The sequence below is a fragment of the Notechis scutatus genome, chromosome 1, assembly GCF_049901735.1.
Source record: "Notechis scutatus isolate UNSWTSFEM ecotype Mainland chromosome 1, rNotScu1.2, whole genome shotgun sequence".
NCBI classification, from domain to species: domain Eukaryota; kingdom Metazoa; phylum Chordata; class Lepidosauria; order Squamata; family Elapidae; genus Notechis; species Notechis scutatus.
This window is the reverse complement of record NC_142009.1, coordinates 73,892,069-73,913,952: the sequence shown is the minus strand read 5'-3', so window position 1 is coordinate 73,913,952 and position 21,884 is coordinate 73,892,069. Positions and strand designations below refer to the sequence as shown.

The window sequence follows — 21,884 nt, the reverse complement described above, 5'->3', positions numbered from 1 at the left end:
TCTGAAAAGATCAGCACTATATTACAGCAGCAACAAATTCTGTATTGTAGTCATTCAAACTGTAATTACATCTCAGAATTTCTTATGTGGCTAGATAATTCATCTACTTCCTTGGCTGCGGAGCATAGGGAAGCTTTGAATTCCTGCCTCTGCACAAGGTCACTGTGAATTTAAAATGGCCAGGGTAAGCCACTGATTCGATCATCCTGACACATGAATGCCTGAAGTGGTGGCTTGCTAACACTGTTGCCTAGGTAGAAATGGAGATAGGATTTCAGCATGTAGATTTGCAGCATCGATGATCAGATTGCATTTGCCAAACAAAGGTTGATTAAAAGAAACTGCATATTCATGAGCAATTCCAGCAATGGCAGTCCCAGCAAAAGAGTATCTCTTAAAACTAACAGATCAGTTCCCACAAATTTACTCTAAATGGGAGATCTAAGGAGACTAGAATGAAATGAAATTTCCTTCCTGTGGAAGTTGGAATAAAAACACGAAAATACTCTTCAAAAGCTTGTTAGGTTACCAGAGTTATTGATCCTGTGAATCAGAGACAGTGACGCAGGTTTGTGACTATTGTTACCAGCAAGAGGAGAACCTTGCGGAACAGACATTAAGCTAATCTGAAAACAAGAGTTTTGTCTGATGCTGTTGAGAAGCTCACAGCTACAATGTCTGAACATAGGCATGTTTTTAACAGCATCCCAACACCTTAACTGATAGGTATTTTTGTTCCGGAGGCTGCATGGGGGTTTCAGGAGTGAAAAAATCCTGATGATACTGTTGGCAACTATTTTAAATTTATGATAGGACACCTTTTGCTGTACAAACAAAAATGTTCCTTATATTAGAATGAAAACCATAGGAATTTCAGATAAGTGTAATAATGAATAATAGTTAATTGTTCAATAATTTCAGATGAATTAATATCATTATGTGAGCACAATAGATTCTTTTCCCATTTCAGGAAATAGCCTCCTTTGATTTTTACAAAATTTGACGTTTACCAAATACTGTAGCTTAAAAATGGGTTTTAAAGCAAGTTCAGCTATTTCTACAGATTGTTTATACTGTATCTTGCCAATACTAACTTATTCCATTCCTATTTCCAGCCTATCTCAGATCTGTTCTTCCACTTCAAACCCTCTCTCCATTTCTGTCTTCCTTCTGAGATGAAATCCATTGAATATTGCCATTCTTCTCCCTCTCCTCTTTGTTCAACCTAGCAAGCTGCTGGACGAGATAATTCAACAGTCCAGGATAAAATATCATCAATATGCTGATGGCCCTCTATTGTGTATTTCTACCCATACACCAATGATATTGTTAAAGTCATTTCTCAGTTTCTGGAGCCTATGGGAACTTGGATGGGTATTAATAGGCTAAAACTAAATCCAAAAAGGACATGTTTATGGATTTTGGACCCCTCTGTACTGGAAGCTGAAAATTTTCCACTGTGGATTCTGTAAACGGTTGCATTCTCTCATTCGCAACCTTTGGGGCATTTTCCTTGGGTCAAAGTTCTTGCTCAAAGAATAGATAAGAGGTTGCCTAGGGCAGCCTTTACACAATTCAGTCTAATGTGTTATTTACAATTGTACCTGATTTGGGAGTTTCTGATCACAGTTACGCATTCCTTAGTCATTTCCTGTTTGGATTGCTACAATGCACTCCTGTTGAGTCTGCCCTTGAAGAATGCCACAAGTAATTGGTCCAGAATGAAGCAGCACATGTAGTTATGGGTGCACCAGGCTAGGCCCCTTTAACACCACAACTTCACAAGCTGGACTGGCTTCCAATAGGCTTCTGATGTTCAATTCATGGGGCCAGTTCTTATCTACAAAGCCCTACACGATACAGAACTAAGTGATTTCTAGAACTATTCGTTTATTTCTCCTTATCCCACATGTTCTTAAGGATGGGAATTTTCTAGACTTTTCTGTTATGGTGGTTGCTCTTTGAAATGTCACCCCCCCCCCCCCAAAAAAAAAAAAAAAGATTTGGGTGCCTCTTAAGCCTTTAGGAAAGTTTTTAATTGTGTTTAGGGTACTGATGCATCCAGATCAACAAGAAATGGTTGTGCTATTGAATCTGCCTTCCAGCAGAACTAATGGAAAAGGCATTGATTAGACATTTTCATTGCAGGGAGATACCTGAGATAATTTAATTCTGACTAGGCTCCTAAATTTAACTCATTTTGCTTTTCCACTTCCTGGTATTAATCTGATATTAACTAAGCCCTCTGGCTCTATTATAATTCATGGAGATAAGCATCAAAAACCAGGGCCAGTTCTGCAGGAAGCTTGCCAGTTTTCTTGTACAGATCTCAACAAAAACCCAGTCTTAGTTACAGAGATATTGCCTAAACCAGAAAGATCACTAAACCATGTTGCCAACTTTTGCATCCTAGCTCATAAAGTTCATGACGATTCGATTGCTATTTGCTTAGCATGTGACATAGGTTTAGATACTTCTCAAACAACCCAGGCCAGGTTTAACCAGATTATTTCTTACATGCCTTTAAGGAAAGCAAAATTTTACCTGCATCATTGGTTTAGTAGCTTTGCATGCTGTATCTGCTCAAAAGCAATAAGGGGAACAGATGGTGCAGGGGAGATCTGTCCTTCAGCCCTCCCGTCACCAAGTGTGCGTTTTAAAGACTGACATTTGAAATAATGCAATCTAGGATATCTTAAAATATTTCAACAGATGGAAAAAGAGCATTTACAAGAGAAATTGCACTGTGCATTTTTATATAAATGATTTCACTCTTGGTTAATTGTTGGGAAGGGAAAATGACTCTTAAATTGAGAGGAAATGGCATTTTGTGAATCAAGAAACAGGATTGGCATTGACATTTCCTGCATGCCAATACTCCTTCCCCCAAGATCATTTATCCCATAGTTATAATTCTCCAAATCTCCAAAACTATCTGAAGATCATCAGCTTGAAGGAAGCTAAATGAGCAGAAAGGCATAGGGCAATCCATTTAAAAAAAGATGAAGCTACTAATATATTCCATTAGATAAGCCAATGTTTGTTTTAACTGCAGTTTGTTGACTGCAAACACAATTGACTGCATTCATTTATGTATGTATTAGATTTATATTGTGCCTATGTATTATGTAGAATTTTCTTGGCCAGTTTTTTGCAGAGTAGATCACCAGGTCCAGAAACAAAACATTGGAATAAAATGCAGCTCAGGAATAAAACGTCAGATTGCACTGGGTCACCCAGCAATGATGAACATGAGCCAAATTTTTGAAAAGCAAGGAGATCATCCTGGCAACCAAGTGTAGCTTGTCCTCCCTATTATGTTCCTCATAGCTGCCTATGGTTGTGAAAGTAGGACCTTAAAAATAGCAAGACAGGAAGAAAATCAACAAGTTTGATCTGTGGTGCTGGAGATGTTTGATCTGTGGTGCTTTGATCTGTGGTGCTGATCTGTGTATTCCTTGGATAGCAAAGGTGGCTAACAAACAAATACCTGGAATGCATAACACCAGACCTGTCACCTGGAAGGCAAAATCACAGACCTGTGTCTCACTTATTTCAGTCATGTCATACAGGGGAATGACATTGGAGAAAGCTATTATGTTTGGAAGTGTTAGCGGTAGAAGGCTAACCAGGCTGCCAAGGAACACGATGGCTGGACACTATCCTGACACCAGCTGGAGCATAGAACAATTCAAAGAAGTAGGGCAAGATTGTAAGATGTAGATAGACTTTCCCATAGAATCGCCAAATGTCAGACATGACTGTCTGAATGGATATCATCATTACACATGGACTCCTCTTTTCCCCCACCACAGAATCCTATAAGATAGGTTGAGTTGAGAGAGAGTGACCTACCATCACCCAGGAGCTTTGGCAGCTGAAGGAAGATCAGAATCTGGTCTTTCCCCATTGCCAATCCAGCACCATTTTCACAAAGCCAACAGTTTGCTTGATTATTTAGCATGAAAACTTGAGTTCAGCTTTAGGGGTGGGGTTTGATGAACCCCACTATTGTCATTGAGTGAACCAAATTGCAGAATGCAACTCATTCATACAGCATCAGCAACCTGATCATCCTTCAAAGAGTCATGCAAGAAAGCCCGTTCTGTTCAATGCCATTAGATTTGCAGAGGAATGTAAGTATCTTCCTAAGGGCAGCCTTGCAATTTTCCTAGGTGGTGATGAGAAATTTTCCAATTGCTGCTGGACACAAATTTAGCATTTGAACTAGGGACACTTTTAATTTTTAAAAAAGTATATTTTAAAGAAGTGGTTGATCGTTTAAACCAGGGAAGCCAAACTCACATTGTCACGGCAGCGTCATGTGACCTATCACGACTTTTCCCCCTTTCCTAAAATGGGCATGGGCGTGGCCACCTTGTGACACATCCAGCTGTGAGTTTGACAGCCCTGGTTTAAACAATGGTAGTTTCATGAAGTTTCAAACCATTTTTCCTACTGTGATTTTTCCACTCAGAAGTTATACACGGCAATTTGGTTTTCCTCCTTGAGGCTAAAATACATGAGAATTGTAACTAACTACCATGCAACTGTAAAATACCACCATGACATTTCTTAATCTGTCTACAAGCCATCTCTGAAGGCCAATATTCTGTAAATATGTAACCTATTTTAAACACATGCTATGAAAGCTATATTAAACCATTTCAGTCCATTTAAATGCCAAGCCTCTTATTTGTTCCTCTTGTTACACTGATTAACTAGGAAATTTACAACTTGTCACAAATAATTCTGCATAATCCCTTCGGCGGGAGATTTTATGGATTTGTACATGTAGTGTTAGGACTGAATATAAATGAAAAAGGAATGTAACGTTTGTTGCCGGTGACTGAATTCCCCGAGGGGATTGAATAACTCATCTGCTGTCTAAGGGCCACATTATTATATTCATATATAAAATGAGAGGGGAACTGAAAGCAGGATGATCTGTATTTGTTTCATAGTTTTGTATCCTGACCCAATTTGCTAACACTACTTTCTAGATTTTTCAGGACACAAAACCTGTTAGGTTGTTTTTTAAAAAAAATTCTCAAAATCTCTGATCAAGAAGACAACACTCCAGAGACATAAAAGTGGTGGGATTCAGATGAATTTTCCCCTTTTGCCCTTAATCTCTCACTTAGTGGAACCCCATCAAGTTCCCACAAAACTCCAAATTCGGTAGAACACAGTTTGTACTAACCTGCCATAGAATAAAGAAACAGGATAATCCCAGGGGTGAGATTCTACCAGTTTGGACCGGTTCTATAGAACTGGTTGTTATGATTCTGCCCAGTTTGGAGAACTGGCAAATCGTGCCTGTGGCTGGCCCCGTCCCTCTCCACCTGCCTCTCCCCTCCCCACCCAGTCCTTATCGCACATGTGTGACATGATATGAATGCCCGACATCAAACTGACTGTATTCTCCCCCGCCCAGTCACTCCTTAAGGTATTTTTTTCCTCCTGACGATCAGCTGTTCCTATGATCAGCTGTGCTCGGATCCTCCTTGCTGTCTTACTGCTTTGCCCAGGAGGCTTCCCTGAGGCCCAGGAGGCAAAAAGGGCAGAGGGGGTGCTGCTCGGTCTTCTGTTTTTTGCCTTCCTGGGCCTCAGGGAAGCCTTCTGGAAGCAAAAACACCACCTCAGGAGGTTTCCCTGAGGCCCAGGAGGCCCAAAAATGGAGCATGGGGAGGGTGCTGCAATAAAAAGAAGCCACACCCAGCCAGTCACATGGCCATGTCCACCTAGCCACACCCACCTACCCATGCCCACAGAACCGGTTGTTAAAAATTTTGAAACCCACCCCAATCCCCTTTCCTCCCCCAAAGCCACGATAAATGTTCAGTTCTAATGAAAAGGGTGGTGGAATAGTGTTGTTTTTATGGTTGCCAAGAGGCAGAGGCTGTAGGAACAAGGAGTAACAGGGTAATAGTAGGAAAGGCCTGCTACATGGTCCATATTTCCCTGTCCTCACATGGAATATGGACTGAGCAGGCATTTTCATGATATTTTATTAGTCAAGCAGACTCAATTGAGCTAGGCAGTATTTGAAATAAACTGGTGCTACAATATGTAGGCCTTTGTAGGTGATAGCCAGCAGTACTAGAAACCAGTGCTGGGACTTTAGTAATGGTGTTACTGTTACAAATTTACAATGACCAGGTTGCCTCTTTTGGGGCACACTACAGCTTCCAGGTCATTTCCAAAGATTGTCCTATGCAGGAGATGTTGCAGTAATCCAACTAAGTGGTGAGTTCTTATCACCAAAGCTTTCTAATCTAATAAGTTATAAGTTATAACTTGGACAAAGTGTTCTTTGGTGACTTCTGGTTTGCAAGGGACCTTCCTTATAGAACATTTTCCCTCTCAAATTAGGTTAACTCCATCCCTCTTGATGTTCCAAAAGTCCTAAGATTTGTTTATGTCACCAAACCTGGTGTTCCCAGAGAACTGGAGACATATTTAGATGGCTCCACTACTAAGTGGTTTTACTTTCTCTCTCTCCCTGCCTGGGGCTTGTATATTTTCATTTTAATAATATTTTATTTTTAATACTGTTTTTTAAAAATATTTTTATAATTATTGTTTTACATATGCTTTTTATTATAATTATAATATACACCACCCAGAGTCACTGCCTGCATACACTTGATTAATAAATAAACAACTCAGCATATATGCTTAGAACTTATCTGCTTGATGGGAAATCCTGAACCAGTCAGGATCATTCCATTTTATGGAAAAGATTTGTTGTGTTCATATAAAAACAATCTCCTTCAGGTGTCCTTGCTACTGGTGGCAAAGGTTAGGGTTAGCCTGCACAGCCACACATTTTGCTTTTAATTGTGTGGTTTCATCCCTTACTGAGTTTGGGCTATAGGAAAAGGTGTCTTATTCAATATTCTGGTCCTAAGGCAGTGGCACCTATTCTCTGTAGATAGTTTAATTTCACACATGGCTTCAGATTCCTATTAGAGGTAGTCCTTGACTTACAACCGCAATTTTGCTCAGAATTTTGGTCATAAGTCATTACGCTCCTAAGTCAAATCACCACATGATTTGACCCTCATTTTATGATGGTAATGCACTGAGCCACTGTGGTTATGAAATGAATTACTCCCTCCATCTTCATGAGAACTGGGGAGGGATCTGATTGAAACATTTACTCAAAGTAGTTCCTTGGCCTGGGCTCAAGTCCCTTTTATCTGACTGTTGCTTTAGTAGTGCCTCTTCTACCTGTTCTTCAAAGCCATTTCTTGGAATTTCCGGTTTGTCGGCTTTGCGAGCGGTAGGGATTCACGTTGCGCGATCCCTGCCGCTAGCCGCACTTTTGGGGCTCCGATCCGAAAGGGTGCGGAGCAAGGCTGCCCTGCAGGGGCAGCTGAAGGTAGGGGGATCCGGAAAAGGGTTTGGGGTGTTGCAGACCCCTCCCTGGCCGGCAGAACCTCCTTTACCAAGACGGCGTAGCGGCGGTCCGTAATGGCCGCCACAAAGAAGCCGGCAGCTGGGCAAGTATGCGCAGGAGGAAGAGGAGAAAGTTTTTAAAAGTGAAAGTCTTCTTGGTCGATCCAGGACTCTGAGATATATTTAATTTAATTCCTGGAAGTGATGGCTTTTTGGATGATTCTTTCCACAAGAGAAAGTAAGCGGCAATTCTGAGGTGCTGAAAGGAAAGTTTACTCTCCCTCCCGACGGAATTAACAAACGGATATTGAGAAACCTGTTTTTTTTTCAGGTAAAACTAGCTTTATGGGATAAGTCGGAAGGGAGAGGACAAAAATATATTTATCTGGTTGGATTTTGTTGGAGGAGATGCCTTAAGGATTTGGAGACAGAAATAAAATTTTAATAAGGCTTTAAAACACAGATTTGGATTTTCTTTTTCCTTTGTCTGATACTACCCTGGAAGAGAAAGTGGAAATTTTGGCTTGGCTTGGATTGATTGAGGATTGTGGACCTTTGGGATTGTCTTACTTTTCTTTTGGAATATTTTGGTTGGAGTAAGAAGAAAGAGGGAAAAAGACAAGAAAAGATTTATAATGGCTTTCTCCTTGAGGAACTGAGGGATGAATATGAGCAAACAAAAGCAGCCTGTAAAGATGGTATGGAAAAAGCTTTTCTATTTTTAGAAATGGCGCTGGTTAACTATGAACAGACAATGCGACAGATGGAACAGCAAGAAGAAGACGAAGACACCATCTTTAATGAATTCCAAAATTTATCTAAGGAAGAAGGAAGGAAGAAAGCGAGGAAAATGAAGGACTTAAGATCTAAAAAAACATTTAAGAAAGAGAAAAATATGATGCAAAATAAATACAATGATAGCAATCAAGAGAAAAAGGGAATACAACAGAGAAGGGATGCCAGCAAGACAGAGGTTAGAAGAAGGGGGTAGGAAGATCTGGTGGGGGAAGAAAGAAAGGGGAAAGGCGGAGAAAAGCCACAAAGTTTTAAATTGATGGGAAAGAGGAATCTTTTTCAGGGATAAAGGGTAAAGTATAAATTTTCTTAAAAAGATTTTGCAAGGTACATAAGACGGTATTGTAATATTTGTATTAGAAATAGAAAATTAGAATGGCTTAAGAGTTAATAAGAAATTAAAATGTTGAAATGTTTAATAATGATTGATTTTTAAAATGTAATAAAATATTGAAGGGAAAGGCAATGAGAATGCTATAAGATTTATTATTTAGATTTATTATTTAACTACGTATTTAGGAGGATACTATGTATTTAAACATTTCCGATTTATTACTCTGTTTTTATTGTTATTAAAAGTAAAAATTAATAGATAGAATGTACCAAGCAGAATCAGATTGGATATTAGGTGTCATTTTAAATGTTAATCTAATATTTAGGAGAGGATAGAAAGGCATCATACTCTGATTAGAGATTTCAGGAGAAATTCTTTTTTCTCATTATAAGGAATGAGATAGAGGGATAATAAAGGATGGGCAAAAGATACAAATATAATGATTTAAATTAAGATGGATTGAATAAGATAGAATTATGAAGAGTGAAATGTGTGGAGAAGTATATATAGAAGATACAGAATGGTAAACAAAATAGGTAATGATTTCTAAGATGAGCATGAATATAATTAAAGCCCATATAAAGAGAGGTACCGGGGCCAAGTTACTTTACTAAAAGATTTTTTATATGTTTGTTTGTGTCTGTTTATGTTTTTGAGAACTATTGGTGAAACCTTTAGAAGCACAGAAAGAGAATGACGATAATCAAGTCAGAAAGAAATAGAGGACAAGAGATGTTTTTATGCTTATTTAGAAATGGTTTAAAATAGAATTGTATTGTATAAGATAAGGTTTTATCTGACTTGTAAAATTTATAATGGAAAAAGGTTCAAATATGTAATGGTTGATGATGATTTGTTTGTTTCTGAAATTAATAAAACTTGTTTAAAAAAAAAAAAGCCATTTCTTATGTCCTCCTCCAGCACAGAGATGGCATTGGTTGTGCTTGTTAATGACCTGTGATGGAGTTAGGATGAGGTGGTGCATCCATCCTCATGATCTCTCAATTACTCTCAATTCCATCAATCGCGGTATTCTTTTGGACCAGTTTTGAAAGTTGGGAATAGGAGGCACTGTTTTATGGTAGTTCTCCTTTCTCTGTGGCGAGTTTCAATTGGTGTTGGAAGGTGGGGTGGTGGTGAGATCTTACTCATAGTCCCTTGTGTATGAAGTGCTGCAGGGCTCAATATCCCGCCCCCATTTAACACTTACATTAATCCAGCTTGACAAACATATATAGGTAAGAATAAGTTTTAGTGAACCCAGTAAGAATTACTTCTGAATAAATCTATGTTGATTTGCAATTCCAGCCTTCGTTGATTTACTTGTAAGTATAGTATACCTATAGTGCCTCGCTTTTAATACACCACACAGTTTACAAATACATGGTGCCATGCTTTTTCAGTATACTTGCAAATGTGGTGTCTGGATTTAAGAGCATAACTGCAATTCACTTTCTTTTCAAAGCTTGACTGATGTACTATGGATACATCCAGAGGAATGTTAAAAAGAGAGCTGTTGCTATCTAATAATTATCTTGTCAGACTTTATTATGCATTTTTCCTGTTAAATCCTTTACCCTGTGTTTTAGCCATTAATGGTAGAAATCTGCATAAGTTAACACATTAACATTTTTAAAGAGAACCTCAAACTAACACTTCCTTTATATTAGTATTTTAATTGACAGAAGTTAGAAACAATTCACATTGATGGCCTAATTCTGTTTCATATTCTTTCCAGATTGTTTTTGCAAAGAAGCCCAGTTTAATTTTTTATGAAATTTCTAATTTAAGCCTATTGGGACAGGATAAAAAAAATAAACCCAAATATTTGCCACCACCCTTCAATTTTTCCATTTATAATATTAGCAACCTTTTTCACTTCAGTTATTTATTAGGGGCAACTAAAGAATGTAAAGTATTATAATGAATTCAGAGAAAGGATAGACCAGTTCTTTAGAGGAAAAGGTTGATTTTTCACTTAAATATTCAGTGTAATTAATTAAAAGTCATTCCAGAACAATGTTCACGAGTGATCTTAGCAAACCACATTTTCCCTTGTATATCCTAAATAATTAGGAAGACTTCTTTTGATTAGAGATCAACAAAAAAAAAATGAGCATACTGTTTAGAGATGGAAGGCTATATTTTGCCCATTCAGTGAAATGATACTGTATAATTCATGTTTGTATTAGAATAGATCAATAACAATAAAAATATCAGAAGTTCTACTTAATCTCAGGACCAGTAATTTGATTGTATTGCGTCAATTCTAATATTAAAAAAAAGAAAAACAATGTAATTAAAAAGTAGCATCCAAATAAGAATATAGCGAAAAGAGATGGAAAATAGCCCATTTAGAAAATGTATATAGATAAGTAAAATTGCCTCCAAATCCCCAGATACTGAAATTCATTTGAAAGAAAAGTTCTCGGACTTTTAGCTCAGTTTAGATGCTATAAGTATTTAGTTGTTGATCTAGGGCTGTTTTAATGCTCATGTGTCAACCAGTAGTTACACCTATCAGATCAGGAAGTATTGGCACAAAGGCCCTTCTAAACAGATGTCTATATCACTCCAGAAGTGGCTTTATCCAGGGGTGGGATTCTACTGGTTCAGACCAGTTCTATAGAACTGGTTTTTTTACGATTCTGCGCAGTTTGGAGAACTGGCAAATTGTGCCCCTGGCTGGTCCCATCCCTCTCTGACTGCTCCTCCCCTCCCCGCCCAGTCAGTCCTAATCACGCATGCACAACATTACGTGCATGCCCGACATCTCTGACTGCATTCTTCCCCACCCAGTCACTCCTTAAAGTATTTCTTTCTTCCCCTCCCAATGATCAGCTGTTCTGATGATCAGCTGTTCCAATGATCAGCTGTACTGGGATCCCCCTCACTGTCTTATTGTTTCACCAAGGAGGCTTCCCTGAGGCAAAAAAAAAATGGAGCCGGGGGGGGGGGGGTTGCTGCAAAAAAAAAAACAAAAAAACCATGCCCATGCAGCCACAGGGCCATGCCCACCTAGCCATGCCCACAGAACCAGTAGTAAACATATTTGCATCCCACCCCTGGGCTTTATCCCATTCTACCATCACAGTTGAGCAAATCATTTTGACTCAGCCACCAAAAGGAGAAAATCCTGTAGCTGGAGCATGGCCACTTAGACAGATTCCCCTTTGTAGGAACAATCCCACCTCTGACCTTCTCAGCCTCCCACCTTCTCGTTGTAGTTTAAGCACTGCAAGACCAGAGCATTCCCCCACTGCCTTTCTGAAAATGAGGACAGATAAAAGTTCATAAGCAGTTCACAGGCTTTCAAGAAGAACTTCAATGGGGAAAAATGTGGGGGTCCCAAAAATCATGTAATAGCAATAGCAATATCACTTAGACTTATATACCACTTCACAGTATTTTACAGCCCTCTCTAAGTGGTTTACAGAGTCAGCATATTGCCCCCAACAATTTGGGTCCTCATTTTATCCATCTTGGAAGGATGGAAAGCTGAGTCAACCTTGAGCCTAGTGAGATTGGAATTAGCAAATTGCAGTCAGCCTGCAGTCAGCAGAAGTAGCTTGCAGTACTGCACCCTAACCACTGTGACACCACAGCTCAAAAGAGATTTTGTCCTCTATGTTGGTGAGGATATATACATAATCCTTGCCCATAATGTCATCGTAGGTTCTGCATGATGGAGTCCATGAACTGGGGCTGTAGTATGCCAAATGCAGATTATGGTGCCAACAAAGATATATTTTAAGGTGCTTTCAAAGTTATTAGTGTGTGTGTGAGTGTGTGTGTGTGTACAAAATCTGGAGAGGCAGAAAGATACCTAAATGTCTTTTCTTCCTTATTTCTGCTTTGCAAATATGTCACTGGGAGAGTTTGGTGAATGTCAGAAATGTCATCTTCAGATCACTAAATCTAGGAAAGTAGCATTGCTTTGACAACTCTTAAATGAGTAAAAAGTAAAAAGCACTGAATTTGACATACAGGGAAAAATCAATATATGTTAGATGGTACTTGCAAATCAATAGATGTTGGATGGAATTGTTTGGAGCAATATAAATAGCACATGTTGAATTATTCTTCTCTCATATACACTAATTTCAGAATCAGTCTTAATATATCAGCTCCTTTTCTAAGTGTTCTATTATAGAAGATTAATTTACCAAATTTCTTGCTCTGGTTATGTCATTGTCAGTCATTTTCTCATGGACTAATAAACTCTTGTTTTGCAGAATGGGTAACAAAGAAGAGATTCTGAAGCAAACCTGTCCCATTTCTGCTGTCTAATTTTCTTAGATGCTATGAATCCTAATAGAATGGAAACTGTAGTCCTAAACCCAGCAAATTCCATAAACACTACAGGGATAGCAGCTGAATATACTCTTGATATTATATAGTAAATAGCAATAGCACCAGAGGTGGTATTCAGCAGGTTCTGGCCAGTTCTGGAAAACAGGTAGTGGAAATTTTGAGTAGTTCGGAGAACCGGCAAATACCACCTCTGATTAGAGATTTTACCGTACCCTTTCCCTGGCATGCCCACAGAACTGGTAGTAAACATTTTTGAATCCCACCACTGAATAGCACTTAGACTTATATACCACCCTATAGTGCTTTACAGCCCTCACTAAGTGGTTTACAGAGTCAGCATATTGCCTCCAAAATCTGGGTTTCTCAATTTGCCAACCTTGGAATGATGGAAAGCTGAGTCAACATTGAGCCGATGAGAATCGAACTGCTGGCAGTTGGCAGAATTAGCCTGCAATACTGCATTCTAACCAATACTCCACCATGGCTCATTTGTCACAAACTCTAAACTAGTCTTAACGACTAGTTAAAGTCACTTTTAACCAATACAGAATGGTTATTTTCTGGTTATTTTTTGATCCCATTTTAAACATTCTCACAGAATATAAATGTAATTAATGTATTTTCTGTGAATTAGATAAGAGTTTAATTTCCTTTCAACAGGTATCATTATATTTTTAAAATTTGTCGACCAGAATCACTGCTATGAAATGGACAGCCATATAAAATATTTAAATAAATAATTTAAAAAAAATATTTTATTGATTTTAATGCAAGCCTTAAGAAAGGAGAACCACTGAAATTCTAACTTGTAATTTTGTATAATTAAGTATCACTATTATTTCTAAACAGTAGGTCAGGATTCTTCCTGAACTAATTGTAGCCATTTTTTTTCCAGAATAATTTCTACCGCTTGAAAATTTCCTTGAAATACATTTATTGAAAATTCTCAGGGATGTGTTTTCCTTTGAAATCATTAAATAAATACATTAATAAAATTTTATATTTATTGAGGTTCCTCAACTCAGAATGAACTGACTATACTGTATATTTCCCTGTTTATCTAACACTATATCACATCCAGCCTTGCTTACTGTTAATCTTAGAAACCTGGTTGGGTCATAAATTTTTGCTGCTCAGTTTATAGACTCTGATTTACTGTATTTTTTATTATTTCCAAATGGTTCTACATTTTGATGCAGGGTTACTCAGTATTCTCAAATGCCTGTTAAAGCTTTATTTAAAAGAACTCCATGATCCTGCCCAATTTAGCATTTATTATATGCATGTATTACACTCAATTATCTAAGTTTCTGCTTATTCAGTTAGTCCGCAAACAACCATTTGTTAAGTGGTTGAGAGATACAACAGCGCTAAATGGGGGAGACTTATGATTGGTCCTTGTAGTTCCAGCTGTCACCGCATTCCCCCATTAATGTGGCTACCATTTGCAATCACTGCAGGCTTCCAATAAGCCAAGTCAATGGGAGAACTGGCAAGAAGTCACAAACAGCGATAGTGTGACTCTGGGAGGCTGCAACAGCATAGAATTGCCTAACAACAGCAACTGGAATCGCTGCAGCTGTCATTGTAAGTTGGTGCAGCCACATGCCATTGTGTTTTACAACAACATTGTATTAACCATCAATAAGCAAGGACTACCTGTACTATATTCTAATGTTTCTTAAAATGTGGTCCTGGGACATCTGTGGACCTTTTCAGAGACCCACAAAATCAAAATTATTTGCCATTGAAACGACCTATGAAGCAAAAATGAAGCAGGAGAGTGATTTTCCAATTTCTGTCATTTATTTTTCACCGCTAACACAGTCTTTAAAAAACCCAAACTTATATACATAGACACCACCAAGTGATCTACACAGAAATCAGGTTGGTTGTATTATTGATACAAGGAGGTGAGGTGGAGAAGCTCAGTTATAACAATAAAGACATGATCAGAGGCAGTTTATGGAATAGATCACAAACTTACAGGTGTAAGTTCTAAGTTTAAACTAGTCAGCCGCAGAATGACAGAATAAAGTGAAACACACTTGGACCAAGAAGCCAAGCTGTATATTCCCTCATTTATTCAATCTATGTATGAAATATTTATCAAGGAAAAGAAGATAGGCAAAGTTATAAAACTAGAGGAAGAAAATCAATAATCTTGCTATGCTGATAGCTGAAAATGCAAATGATCTGCAAGCTTTATTAATGAGAGTCAAGGAGCACAGTGAAATAAATGGGACTGAGGCTGAATATAAAGAAGACAAAAGTAATGACAAGAGGTAGTCCAATCAGCTTTAAAACTGACATGAAGATATGGAAATTGTTGATAGCTTCTGCTTTTAGAAGCAACTATGTAAAGGAAGAAGCAGTCAAATAATATCCACATGGATTATGCACATGGTAGCATAAACAAGGAGGCCTTGAAAAAGATATTCAAATCCCAGGATGTGACTGTATCTCAAAGATCAGAATCACCACAGATGGTAGTTTTCCCTTGACTTTCAAGAAACAGGGTAAAAAGAAGATTGACATTTTTGATCCTTGATGTTGAAGAGGACTCCTGAGAATAGAGCCAGCTGATAAAACAAAACAAAAAATGGTTCATGAAACAAATTACTCCAGAGTTCACACTTAAGATATTAATAACCAAGCTCAAATTTTATTTTGGACATATGCTAAGAACTAACACTCTGGAAAAGTCTATAATGCTGAGTATGATGGAAATGAAGAAAGAGATCGAGTTTGAATTAATGGTTAAGGCACCAACAGGCTAGAAACCAGGAAACATAAAGTTCTTCTAACTTCACCTTAAGGCATAAAGGCTGGCGGGGCAACTTAAAGTCCAACACTTTCTGTCAGCCCAAATTACCTCAGAGGGTTGTTGTTGTAGGGAGAATCGGAGAAGAAAGGAATATTAGATATGTCTTGAGTTATTTTTAAAAATAGTAAAAGTAGGGAGATAGATAGATAGGATAGATGGATAGATGGATAGTTGGATAGATAGATAGATAGATAGATAGATAGATAGATAGATAGATAGATAGATAGATAGATAGATAGATAGATGGATGGATAGATGGATAGATGGATAGATGGATGGATGGATGGATGGATGGATGGATGGATGGATGGATGGATAGATAGATAGATAGATAGATAGATAGATAGATAGATAGATAGATAGATAGATAGATAGATAGATAGAAGATGACAACCAGAAGCAAGGTGGATTGTCTCCATTACAGTAGCTAGAAGTGCATCATTAGAAGATCTAACACATTAGGTTGGGACAGATATCCTTGGAGAATACCTATTTATGTGGTTGCTAAAAGTTAATATGATGGCATATAATTAATCAATCAATTATATGAGCAGCCCAAACAAAATAAATTGTATGGAAATCTAATTTTCCACAACATTTAAGGTAAATCTTTATCTGAAGTGTATCAAAAACTTTTTGTGTATTAACAAAGCTAACATTGCTGGTTTATGTTTGTCAACATTCATGTTTTCTTTATAACCCAAAAGTCTTATGTTATCCAAACCTTGATTTTCCTCATAAAATCAGATTATGTGGGATAAATCCCTGCAGGTAATACCTGGTGTAAACAGTGTAGCTCTTGGAATATTAGCATCAACATTTAACAGATTAATCAGATATAGTTTGCACAATAGGTAAAGTCAACAGTCTCCAAAATAAGTGAATAGTATCAAGCTAGTGGAGATTTAATTTTATAATATATCTGAAATAATTCTAAATATATAAATATTGTTATTCCATCAGTCTGATAAAAAAGAAATGCTGGACTTACTGTTTTGATGCAGCATCTATTAAAAGCACTGGGAACTTAATTTCACACATGACTGTTATTATAATGTCTTCCTGATGTAGAAAATTAATCCCATTATTAGGAAAAATGACAGCCAAACCTGAAACAAGAAAAATAGGGGAAGCTTTTAAATATAGTGTTACCCTTTGCTAAACTTTTACATACCTCACCTGTGAAAGAATCCCCTCAAAATGTTTCCAGAACTTCAAAACATGAAGAAATTACCAAAGAGAGAATAGGGAGATCCTAATTTTGAACTGGATCATGAACTTGCAGCAACTGCTAAGGCTCTTAGTGATAAAGTTGTATGCTTCCAAGAATTACTTCCAATGGAGAGAATATCTATAGCCTTCCAGTTTAGTTGAAACTTCCAAATAGTTTTCAATGTAAGACACCCAGTCGTAAACTATAGATGGGACTAAGAAAGTATCCCCAAGTTAATGTGGTCTGGATGATTTGGGACTGCAGTTCCCAGAACTTCCTAGCATGCCCCGAAAAAGCTGACCAGGAATTCTGGGAAAGCTGACTAAGAATTCTGGAAGAACTTACTTCCCAGAGAACCTCTCCTTACTGACCCAGAGGTGCTTTTACAAGAGGCAACTGGACTTGATGGTTTTTCTTTCAAGACGTTTTACTTCTTATCCAAGAAGCTTCTTCAGAGAAGTGAAACATCTTCAAAGAAAAATAAGAAAATCCAGTTGCCTCTTGAAAAAGCATCTTTGGGACAACTGTGATCTGGATGACTGAGAATCTCTATAGACACACTCTCCTTACTGAGTAGAGAATCTGGTTGCTAAAGAACTTGGAGTGTTGGCTGTGGACCATGAGACTGTTCACAGTGGGAGAATGGAGTTTCAAGAGACTGTATAAGAACATAGAATAACAGAGTTGGAAGGGACCTTGGAGGTTATCTAGTCCAACCCCCTGGTCAAGAAGGAGAGTCCATTCCAAATATTAGCCTAGGATTGAACTCACAGCCTCCTGATTGTGAAGTGAGACTCCACCTCTAATATCTGGAAGAAACGAACTGGAGAGAAAAACCACAGATCAGGAAAACTAAATGGGTTTCCACAAACAGAAAATAAAGAATTGGGATTTTTTTTTCATCTACAAAAGGTTTTTTAAAAACACTGGACTGTAATAGATAGCTTTGTAATTAATTCATGCAAGCTAGAAACAAACACCTGGTAAGCAATTATGCTAAAAAAAAGAGAGAAATACCTCACTGAATATATAAAAAAAGCAACCCCCCCCAATCTGATTATTTATATGAGATTTGTTTGCTTTTCTATTAGTTTGTTTTTCTTAGAATACTGTATCTGCATTTTATTTCAATTCAGTAAGCATAATTTACTGCTTACCTTGAGGAATGTGCTGTTGTTCCAAAAATATTTTTCCTCTTTCCTTCCCTTGTTACTTCCCTTGTTATAAGGCAATCACTTTGTATCTCTCCAATCTTTGACAGTCACAATCAGAGAGAACCTCTCATACAAAGATAATGATTTTTGCAATCAGAATACATCAATATGCCTCTGTTGAGTCGTTGCAAAATGTACTGTGGATGTAAATATGAAGACCACACTTGGCTCAAGTTGATGTCAGCCTTATTTATGTCCTTAATTACTTGCTGAGGAGCATAAAATGGAATAGATCCAAAGGGATGTTTCTGGGAAAACATGTTTACACCTGTTCTTTTGAGGTGCATCTGATCTGCTTCTAAATCTAATGAGGCAGACTTAAGCATGGCTAAAGGTAACAGGCTTTAACTGTATCAGAACTTTTAAATTAATAACAGAACTGAAATCAGAATAAAGGGCTAGGGGAAGAGGTTCTGTCCAATTGCCCCTTTTCCTGATTAATTGATCGATTGGTTGATGTGCTATATAGTCAGTGTTGACACTTAGCGACTATACCAGGGATGGCAAACCTTTTTGTTGTGGTGTGCCGAAAGTGCGCACGTGTGCCAGCACCCACAATGAAATGTGGGCCCCCCCTGCGCATGCGTGCGCACCCCTCCCTTACCTGCACTGTGCATGTGCATCCCTCCCAACTGATTTTTGTCCCCCTTTGAGGCCTTTTTCGCCCTCCTGGCGGCTCGAGGAAGCCTCTGCAGCCTTTGGAGGCTGAAAAACGGACCCGTTTTGGCACTTCTGGTATTTCCAGAATGCCTGTTTTTCAGCCTCCAAAGGCTGCAGAGGCTTCCTTGAACCACCAGGAGGGCGAAAAAGACCTCAAAAGGGCTGAAAATCAGCTGGGAGATGCACATGCACAATGCAGGTAAGTTTGGCTGGGGCTCGCATGCCTGCACAAATGGTTCTGCGTGCCACCCATCACAGACTATACAAATAGATTTTTCTCCTGTCCTGTTTATCAAATATTGTTCTGGAGATTTAGATGATCCTATTTAATTTGAGGAATGTGTTGGGCTGGAACTGCAAAAAGCTCTGGATTTTGTTCCATATTATATGTTCCTGGCCTTTCGGAAATGTCTACCATATTGTTTCAGGGTCACAGAGGAGCACACAGCCATGAGGCTGGTTAGCAGTTTCAAAGCTCTCCTCCTGCCTTTGTAACTTTGAATTTTAACTATCCTGGCCACACAGTTTTTATGTGTTTATATTATACTTGTATATTGCCCAGAGTCCTTCTGGGAGGGAGATAGGCGGCTTCTAAATCTGATAAATAACCATGAGGAAATCTTGCTCCCTTCCTTCCCATTTTTTTCAATTATAAACCAAATGTAATGTTATTATTAATTATTTTAATGTTTTATATTAGTGTTTTACTGATTGTAAGCCTCCAGGCAAGCTGGGTGGCCTATACATTCAATAAATAAATAAATAAAAACAAAAAGAAAGCAGATTAAAAAATGAGATATACCAGTAACTTCAATTAATTCTGAATTTTAAAATTTTGACACATTATATGTCCAATGGACATGTTAGAAAAATTGAGGAATTCAGAAAAGCAAGAATGGTGATAGAGCAAGTTATCTTTCACCTCTTAAGTTACAACCTTGAGTGTTGAACTTGCATTTTCGGTATTGCATATTTCATCTTCCCATGAAAATCAATGACAGTCAAGGGAAGGTATGAGCAAACAGCCTTTTTTCTGCTTGTTCGACATTTGCACAGAGCACTTTGTTTAGAAAGCTGTACCAAGATTTATAATTCAGAAGCACAATGGTAGTGGTGCTACATAGAAGAAAACCATTTGAATTTTCTAAAAATAACCTGCCTTTATTTGGAAAGCATCTACTGTATATCTCCTCAGCTTAAAGTTTCACGGCCGTTTGGACTTCCTACCATGTCCAAACTTTGCGGCCTTCAGCCAGAAAATTATGTCTTATAATGAAGTAGTACGTCAGTGCCAACAGCCACTATAGTACATTCACTGGCTTGAAAGAAAAATAGGCCCTTGAAGGCAAGCTGTGCTTCAAACATGTCATTCACAGATATTGATGCTATAGTGCCATAAGCAGAGAAAATCAATGAAGTGTTTAGAAGGGAACAATCGTTGGCACATTGAATATAAATAGCTCTATTCACAGGTGCATTACGTCCAATTAAAACTGGGCTCTTATATCTCATTGCATGAAAATGGCATTGTATCAGATCATTTCTGTTTGGAAACACTTATATGTATTGAACCCAATATACAAATACATGCACTGGAGGCTTGCAAAGAAGAATGTTTTGAAATTTGGTGTAAACTGGGGCCACTTGCTTATGTCAGTAATTGCTTTTCCCATAGGTGTGGCTTCAGCCCAGATTATTTGCAGAACCATCTTTGTGCATACAGGCTATTCCACATTGTTAGATGTTCAGTGATTCTCCTTTTGCTGATTTTTGTCATGGTTATGGAGCCTTGATTTAATAACAAGTTGTGGATTAAGTGAGACTGATCCCTTTACTGTTTTAGTTTAATATGGGAGGTTGACATCCTTCCCACCCATCCAATACTTTCCCCATTTTTAAGGATGAGACTTTTAGCATTGTAGCTTACCAATATTTAACTCTTATTTAATAATGCCTTGGTACGACTATACTTGAAATATTGCATCCAGTGTTGGTCATCACAATGTAAAAAGATGTTGAAACTCTAAGAAGAATACAGAGAACAGCAACAAAGATGATTAAGAGGCTGGAGGCTAAAATATATGAAGAATGATTGCAGGAATTGGATATGTCTAGTTTAATGAAAAGAAGCACTAGTGGGGACATGATAGCAGTCTTCCAATATTTGAGGGGTTGCTACAAAGACAAGGGGGGCAAACTATTTTCTAAACCACCAGGACAAGGATCAATGGAAGGAAACTAATCAACGAGAGAAGCAACCTGGAATTAAGGAGATATTTCCTGACATTTAGAATAATTAATCAGTATAACGATTTGCCTCCAGAAGTTGTGGATGTTCCAAACCTAGAAGTTTTAAAGAAGAGATTAAACAAGTATTTGACTGAAATGGTATAGGGTTTCCTGCATAAGCAGGGGGTTGGACTAGAAGACCTCCAAGGTCCCTTCCAACTCTGTTTTGCTGTATTCTATATTCTGTAACTTGGGATCCACTGGAATTGCAAAATTTGCTTCTGGAGTTCAGCTGAAGAACCACTTCATTAGTTGTGCTCTTATCTTAAAAAAATAATTTAAATTAGCTAATCTTAACTATAACATGTTAATATATTTTATTTATTTATCTATACAGTTTGCATTTATAATTGTGAACTACTACTAATAATGAGAGATGGCAGTATATAAATGAAATAAATAATAAATATGTATTTCACCAATATTTTCTTCTTTCTGTTCCTCTGCTGTGCTTGATAGCCCTTTTGATGTATTTCTATGTGGTTTTCAAAGAAGATTCAAATATCAGTATAATATGTAAGAAATAATTTTCCTATTTATATATTATATTAAAGAACGGATATTTCTTTGAAGTGTCTTCCTCTTCCCTCTTTTATTTTAAATTATGTTAATCTGTTTTATACATAAAAGTAAAAACTATATGATTTATGCAATTCAAAAGGAAAGGATATACTTCAAATGTAGAGAGACTACTTAGCCTTTTTTCAGTAGAAAAAATATTTATGGTTTTCAGATTTCTGAAATATACTATTACTGCAGCTTCAAATTAGTCGCTCAGAAATAAAACAAAGAACTAGCCAACTCTGAATATAACTTATCCCAGGAATTTGTGTA

The 21,884-nt window shown here is 37.6% G+C and overlaps 1 long non-coding RNA gene across 1 annotated transcript in view; it reads left to right on the top strand.

Moving 5' to 3' along the window:
* Positions 1-99: 99 nt before the first annotated feature.
* LOC148132860 (uncharacterized) overlaps positions 100-21,884 on the top strand; it is a 35,015-nt gene continuing 13,230 nt past the window's right edge. The window contains exon 1 of the long non-coding RNA XR_015750042.1: positions 100-184. This is a non-coding gene — a long non-coding RNA (uncharacterized LOC148132860). The remainder of the gene's footprint in view (positions 185-21,884) is intronic.